This window comes from Nothoprocta perdicaria, unplaced genomic scaffold (genome assembly GCF_003342845.1).
Source record: "Nothoprocta perdicaria isolate Ctin4 unplaced genomic scaffold, notPer1 scaffold_100, whole genome shotgun sequence".
In the NCBI taxonomy this organism is placed as follows: Eukaryota; Metazoa; Chordata; class Aves; order Tinamiformes; family Tinamidae; genus Nothoprocta; species Nothoprocta perdicaria.
In genome coordinates, this window is record NW_020454095.1 from 1,694,234 (window position 1) to 1,702,100 (window position 7,867).

Genomic DNA, 7,867 nt, shown 5'->3' on the forward strand with positions numbered 1-7,867 from the left:
TTTTTTTTTTTTTGTTCAAAGCAGGTGGCTTAACTTTCAAAGGGAAAAATATCCATCTTTGGCTGCAATTTTATCTGACTCATTTCTGCAGACTTTTTCTCTTTAAGAAAGTTATAAACCTCATCTTGAAGTCTTTGAAGATGAAGTGCATTTTCCCTGTGCTCATAACTTAAGCAATGGCCTAGAGATTTAATGGGAAACTGGGTCATTAGAATCTCCAATACATCCCCTGACATCGCTTTCTGAATCCATACGTCATAGCTTTGCCTTTGTTCCTTCACAAACTATATGTTAATCCCAGTAGAAAATATTGTAGCTCTTATCTCTTGATAGAAAATGTAAGCCCATGGGAAATAAATTTGAGGTTTTGTTTCTCTATAGTTGCTGTTTCAGATACATTTTCTAGGCTTCCTAAGCTGCCCAAAGCTCTCTCAGTTGGGCAATCTCTTCTTCTAATCAAGATTGAAACTAGAGGTACGCAAGGGAATATCTGTACACTTTGAAGACCAGTTCCCAGATCTCACTATCAGAAAAAATTCAGCTTCATTTCCCACTGTTTCAGAGAAAATAAAAATAAAATAAACCAAGGATTTTAGTGAACTTTCATACTACAATGTGACTTTGCAATGAAATGCATTCAAGAGCAATAAAAAGAATAATGAATATATTGCCATACTGTGGCTAAGTAAATAGCAATGGGTGAAACAGCTCAACAGGTTTTAAGATTAAAYGGCTTACTCCAAGGATAAGTGATAATACTCGCAAAAGCCTTGTCCATCCTTTCATCAGCATCTTCCYGACATCAACCCAGATCTGTCTCATTCTTCCAGCAGATTGCTCCTTTTCTCTGAATCCCCACCTTTCCCACACACATTTTAAACACATCTTTAAATTTTACATACTGACTGGTATTTTATGTTGTTGTGCTCCCTCAGGATACATATTTTATCTCTCATAGAAGTTCACATCACACACTCAAGAAAGCAAAGTGGAAAGAAGTGGAAAGGCAACATGTTGTATGATAATTTGCCATGAACTGCTCAGGAAATATCAAAAAGTTTTATAGACTGTTTTCAGTGTACCAGAACTGTAAATTTTGAAGCCAATGAACCCTTAACATCAGTGTTTTTGAATTAAAGACATTCGCTTCCCTCTCCCATCAAACTTTTCTCTCTTTCTCCAACCTGTCACTGCTAATGCATTACATGTTGTCAGATTCATCACCTAACTTCTGGAAACAACTTCAAAAAAATGATCATTGCAATATGCTAAGATTTATGCTTGTACAAGATGACGGGGCATGGAGAGGGAATAGAAGGGAAACTTTGTTCCAGGTCTTTGATCTTCTTAGCAGATCACACAGACAATGGAATATTGAGCGGAACTAAGGAGGTAAGAGTCCCAGAAGCAACATTCTCCGCCTTTGGAATTAACCGCAGAGGTTGCTGTACAGAGTGCAGGGCAGCATCAAGGCTCTGGAACTTCTGCTAAAGGAGGATCCCTCGCTTGAGCTTGTCCTTCTTTCTCTCCAAGGGTGAAGTAGGAAGAACAAGCAGCGGGAGATGCAGGTACCTGGCTCAAGCTCTGCTAGCACTGATCAGAGAACAAGCTGATTGTTCAGGGCTACCTTCTTTTATCTATTCCTCTGGTCTTCCCAGGCCCAGAATAAATTAAATTCTCCTGTTGTATTCTGAAACAACAAAACTAGCACAGAGAAGGGAAACTTTGGCATATAAACTTTGACCAGAAAACAGGGAAAGGGCTCTGACAATCCCCTCTTCATTTCTGGCAGTACAGAACTGAATAGTGGGAACAAGATCTGCATAGTCACATACACGTCTTCCACAAAGGCAGGATCTTGCTAATGAAAATATAGGAAAACCCTTAAAATGCCTCCTAACTTGTTTTTCCTTTATCCCAGGCCTTACACCAGATGGTCAGATGGCTTTTGCTGTTTATTATATAACATTAAATGAAAGAGGGCAGGCAACACTCACGCTTGGTAAGCTCTCCATCTTTCTTGAATCTCCGTGACCTAGTGCTGAGCTACTAACCTTCTATAAACCTCTCTCAGAAAAACGCTTTGACAGTAGCCCTGCAGATGCAAAGCCCATATTGAATTCCACTTAGTCACATTAAACACAGTACTGAGGAAGTGTCGGAGTGAAAATACAACTCTGCATTACAGTAAAACAAAAGCTCTGCCCAGCTTTGACRGAGGCAAGCCTAGCTGTTTTCTCACATGAAAAGGACTTGTGAAAATAAAACGTTCATAGTTACACTGATGAAACAAACAGTAGAATCATAGAAGGGACCTCAGTCCTCTAGTCCAACCCCAAACAGTAATGAAACAACCYTCAAAACAGGAGAAAGGCTGAAATCTCAATTGTGTTCTTCTCCAACCCAAAGTGCACTATTAGCCAAAATGTACTTCAGGATAGTCTAGCAGCATCTACTTTATGTTTTTCCTAGTCTTTTTTTTTTTTTTTTACCTATCTATTCCCTTGGACCAGAGAAGCAAAAGAGAAAAATAAGATTCAAGCACACAAAAATATGTAAGACAATAAACATTTTTTTAAGGTGGAGAAGGTTTTAAGTGTGGGACAAATTTGATTTTTCTCAAGACAGCAAGAAATAGATGACTGTTTAAAAGAACAGAAATTTTACAATGATTTTATGTCTCATAGAAAAGAGGAAGATACAGAATTCATTTTCCCAAAAGAAAGATGATGACAAATTGGGGGCGGGGGGGTGAGGAACACATTAAATTAGAGAARTAAGACATTATTAGAGACTAGTTAAATGGCTAGCTATTAAATTGGACAAGAAGCATCCTACTGTGATAAAACATAGCAGGATAAGACAAGGACTTCGAGAGATATTTCCATAAATTTATTTTGCATAAGAGAGGTCAACAAAGAAAAGAAAGTGACAAAGAGTACAACACAAAAGAATGTTTTGAGTGATTAATTCAAGTGCAGATCTCTCAGAAGAGCATGCTATGCTAATCTTCAATCCAGAATATAAAGTTAGTACAACTGTCACTAACACCACCAACTATGAAAAGAATCCGCAATAAAAATGAAGTTTTATGTAGCACAGCTCTTCACTGCAACAAGTAAATGTTGTAGCCTTTGACTAACAAGGGAAAACATGTGAGGTCACTGGAGGGTGGAACGGATTTGGGTGAATTCTGCTGCTGATTGAATGGTAAGATACACACACATAAAATCAGATTTTCCTTAGCGAGCTAAAAAGAAACGATGAAGAAACTTAACCTTCACTTTGCAATAAACACRTTGCATGTCTATTTAGAAAGCAAAGGCTTCTCTTTGGGCATGATCTGTTGGCTAGATACACCTGACAGTGGGACTTCCAGACAGAAGGCAAGCAGTGCTTGAGACAAAGATCAGGAAAATAATCAAGAAGGTCTTTGTCCGTCATCACTATGGGCTACTTTCTTCCCACTATGTCACTTAACATTCTGCTCCCTCCTTCAGTCACATAGTTTTGCCTTTTGCGGACACTTGCTAAAATACGAGGAGGCACAAGGGTGCAGAGTCACAGTGCTAAAGAAGTCACCTGTGGCTCACACTGCTGTCTGGTCACTCATTCATCCACAAAGCTTTTTCCTTTTAGGAGTTTGGGCATATTAAGGGATCCATACAGATGGACTGTAACAAAACACACAAAAAGCAAACACATGACACCAGGGTAACTAAAACAACSACCGTATAAAAAGATTTGGAGATCTTACAAACATTAAAGTTTGTCAATAGTACGATTCTTTCTTGGATGGATCAATTTTCTGTTTAATTATCACTTCACCTGAGAGATTAAATCCTATTCACGAGAAAAGAAAAGTGCTGGCAAATCACAAATACACACACTTAAAAGAGAAGCAACTCAGAATGCTGACCTAAACGTTTTTTGACAGTAAAATAGCTTGCAAAATCTGAAGCATCACAAACAAAGAAAGCTTATCTTCCTCTTTTTAACAGAACAGCCTCATTGCACTGGTTTGGAAAGACCCACTTGCATGGCCATATAATTACCAGCCTGTTTTATTTTTTCCATGCTTGCCTTTTGAGCAGATTGATATTTACATACTGTTAAAAAAAAAAAAAAAAAAGACACATTGTTAAATAAAACACATGAGCAGAATGAAAATGAAAAAAAGAAAAGACATGCAAAAGGTTGATAAATCTGGATCATAACTATTCTTGTTCTTTATAAAGAAAATATAGGGGAATATAAGGAAAGATAACCAAGGGTATTAAATAGCTCAAGAACTAGCACTTCAAGAAAGGTTCAGGAAAGCATTTGCTGAAAGCAGAATTCTTTCTCAAAGGATCATCTGCTTCAAAGCAGGGACTTTTTTTTCTTTTCTTTTTTTTTTTNTTTTTTTTGTGATTTAGGCTGCATTGCTCAACAGCAAGCAGTTCAAACTAAGAAAGGAGGACAGGTGATGGGGAGATGTGTGTGTAATCACCAAATGTTGGTTTAGCACACAGATGAGGACAGTAAGTAAATAAGAACACCCAAGTAGATTCAGATACATCCTTGGAGTAATCTGTATATAGAGGGGAAAAAAAAAAACCACAAAACCAGTACTGGAGTTGGATCACAGAGAAATTACACAGAAGAGCAGTCACATACACAAGAGACATCAATGAAAACATGTGCCTAATCAAAGAAAGGAACCAGTAAGAAACAAGCAAAATATTTATAAATTAATGAACAGCCTTTGAACAGCACAGTGAAGGAACTTGAGATGTGCCTTTAGTAAGAGAACTACTGTGCGAAGCAATAAGTGCAGGAGAGAGATGTTAAAGGCAATATTATAGAAATCAGTCTTATCAAAGTTTTGGTGCAATGAGATACTTGTTTTCAGAAAACAAACAGCACTACTAATGGCAAGACATTTTAATGACAGGATACTCACAGAAGGAGATCCTATAAAACCAACATGGAAGTTGATTATGACGTTCTTCAACCAAAACTCTTTATTCTTGGTTTCATGCTGTGGGTATTGTGTTCAGCAGAAAATATTTAAACAAAAAGAATCACAAATAAGCTTAGCAAGGAACCACACACACAACATTTTTCATGACACGATGCATAAGTTTTCATTGTATATATATATATATACATTTTAATGAAGACTGATCAAACTAGTGTAAATTAACAGACTTCTGGAAGTGAGAGATGGAATATATCCTCAACAGTACTGAATATTGTTGTCATTTGTTACTGCTTTGGCTTTGGACCTCTCTTCTACCATAAATATGGGGAAAGCAATTGCTACCTTGACTCTTGTGACTCTATGGATGTCTACAAGACACTTGCGGAGCTATGTCCAAAAAGGTGCAAAGACCAGCGAATAACAAAATCCTTTATAGACACATAGCTTAAATCAAACATGAGAGCCCTGGACACAAAATAAGAACTGCACATACTTAATATACAGATAAAGTAACAGGCCAACTAAAGTGAATAAAAAATGCACAATAAAAATGATAATGAAAAGAAAAACAAATGAAACAATCTGCTAGGAAATTATTACATACAAAATATAGCTGTAATTTAGATTATACACAATCTGTATTTTCTGCTGCTGAATGGCTGAATCCTACTTCATGCTGTTTTATCACCACTACACAGTATTACAGTTGCTAAATATCAACTGCCTTGATAAAAACCAAGCCCTTGTTGATAAACTCAGCCATCTTGCAGAGACTGACAAATAAGTAAAATTCCGCCTTGGAAAACACCAGGAAGAAAAGATTAAAAATCTCTTGCATAGTCAGCTGAGGCCAACACATAAACATTTAGGGTAGAAAGGATGATAAGTCAAGGCTATCTTGATTGCTTGCAGAAATAGAAATGTAGTGGCTTAATCTTAAATGTGTTATAATATGATACACATGTTAATTAAGCAGGAGATTGGTGCCAGAACAGGAAAAGTAGGAACATAAAGATCTTGTTTATGGGAAATTTTGTAGGGCTGAGAGAAAGAGCCTCAAGGGAATTAATTAATAATGTTTTTTCATTTTCTATTAATAAAATAATAATTTTATTAACTGCCGTAACTATGGAAGTCAATAACAAAATGTTCAAAGACATGGTCGATACAGAAGAGCTCTGAGAAATCTTACAGAAAATACTGGATAACCTTGAGGTTGGATGTAACAGAAATGAAACAAAATTCATGTAGTTGGGGATTAATAATTGAAGCTTCAGCTATACACTAGTTCTCAACTGATGAGATTCAACTGAGCGGGAAGAGGTCTAATTTACTAATTTATCACTGGATGACTATGAACTACCAACACAAAGCTGCTTCAAAGAAAGCAGTTGTAAGATGTCCCAATCAAAGCATTTTCAGTAGATATATAGGAAAGGTATGGTAGAAAAGACAGAGGGGGAACCTGTGTAAAACACTGCATACTATTCACTGAGCTTCATTCAAGAACAGTTGGTTCACATGATAACACACTGGAAAAGCATAACATAACCTAGGCCATCCTGGAAATTSGAGGCCACAAATATTTGGCTGATATAGTCAAACAGAGCAAAGACTGAGAGAAGTTCCCTGCATGTTAATCATGGAGTTTAACAAGGAGAAAGAAGATGCTCAGTTTAAAATGGGAAGGGGAGGGGGTTCAGGCAAACATTCCTGACAATCACGTGAACAGGTCCCAGTTTCCCCAGTCAGACAGCTAGTTGAGAATAATGCATATGTGGTAAGATGCCTATAAGAAATATACTTGATGATCAAGACAATCTTTTATAGCTGCTTACGTTTCTGAATAGTGTGCAAAATTTGCTTTTGTAAAAGAACAAAGGAACTAGAATACTGTACTTTAAATCATAAACTCATGTCATTTGGAAAACATGCAACATGCTTCAGTTAAGATTGACAAGTTTATGCAAGAAATCTCTGATATGACATCTAATTTGAAGGAATTGTCATTGGAAAGACTGTTTTGCTCCTCAAAGAAGCACTAAAGAAAGTAACATTTATTTTTAAAAGTGCAAAGTTATTACAACAGTTGCCAATAACGCTCACAAATGACTTAATATRCTTTGAAAGATATTTAAACCAAATCAAGGAAGTCAGCTGAATACACGAGGAGAAAGTTGCCTTATATATATTTCGGGGCAAAGGCAGTGAATAATACCAAAAAGGGAGGGGAGGGGGAAGTGTCAGGATGAAAGAGAAAAACATGTTGTATTGTATAGAGGAGTAGGTAGATAAAAGCATACAGCACATTCTCTTGCAAACACTGAAATCAGCAGGGGCTGATCAGCTATCTGAATATAAATGGAAGGCAAGATATTGACAGGGCACATTTTGAGTGCAGTGACCTGACTTTGGAACTCACTTTAGTTGGTGTACCAGAAACCAGAAATTTCAACCTTCCCAACAGTGCTACAAGGCACATTTTTATTCCTGAGCTTCTGGAGAGAAAATAAGMCAAGGATCACAGGAATTTTATTAGGGCTGCCCTAGAGAAGCATTTATTTTATTAGTCTGCCTCCTGGGGAAAATTTATTGTTGGAGTGGGATGGGCAGTCCATTATGATATTCATTACAAAAATTAAATTGTGTAATAGAAGCCTAAGTATTAGAAGAAAGCCTACTCATCCTATTCATTTCTGTACATAACATTGTCTGATAAGAAGGTAGAATTATTAGCTCATTTGTCCACCAGAAAATTCCTAAAATGCAATCAGGAACAGAGGGATTGATATTCACAGATTCACAGATTCACAGAATATTTAAGGTTGGAAAGGACCTCTACAGATCATCTAGTCCAACCTTCCTGCTCAAGCAGGCACACCTAGAGCATGTGGCACAGGG

The 7,867-nt window shown here is 37.0% G+C and overlaps 1 protein-coding gene across 3 annotated transcripts in view; it reads right to left on the reverse strand.

Moving 5' to 3' along the window:
• CADM2 (cell adhesion molecule 2) overlaps window positions 1–7,867 on the reverse strand; it is a 603,314-nt gene that overhangs the window by 194,138 nt on the left and 401,309 nt on the right. The gene's annotated exons all lie outside the window — the stretch shown is intronic.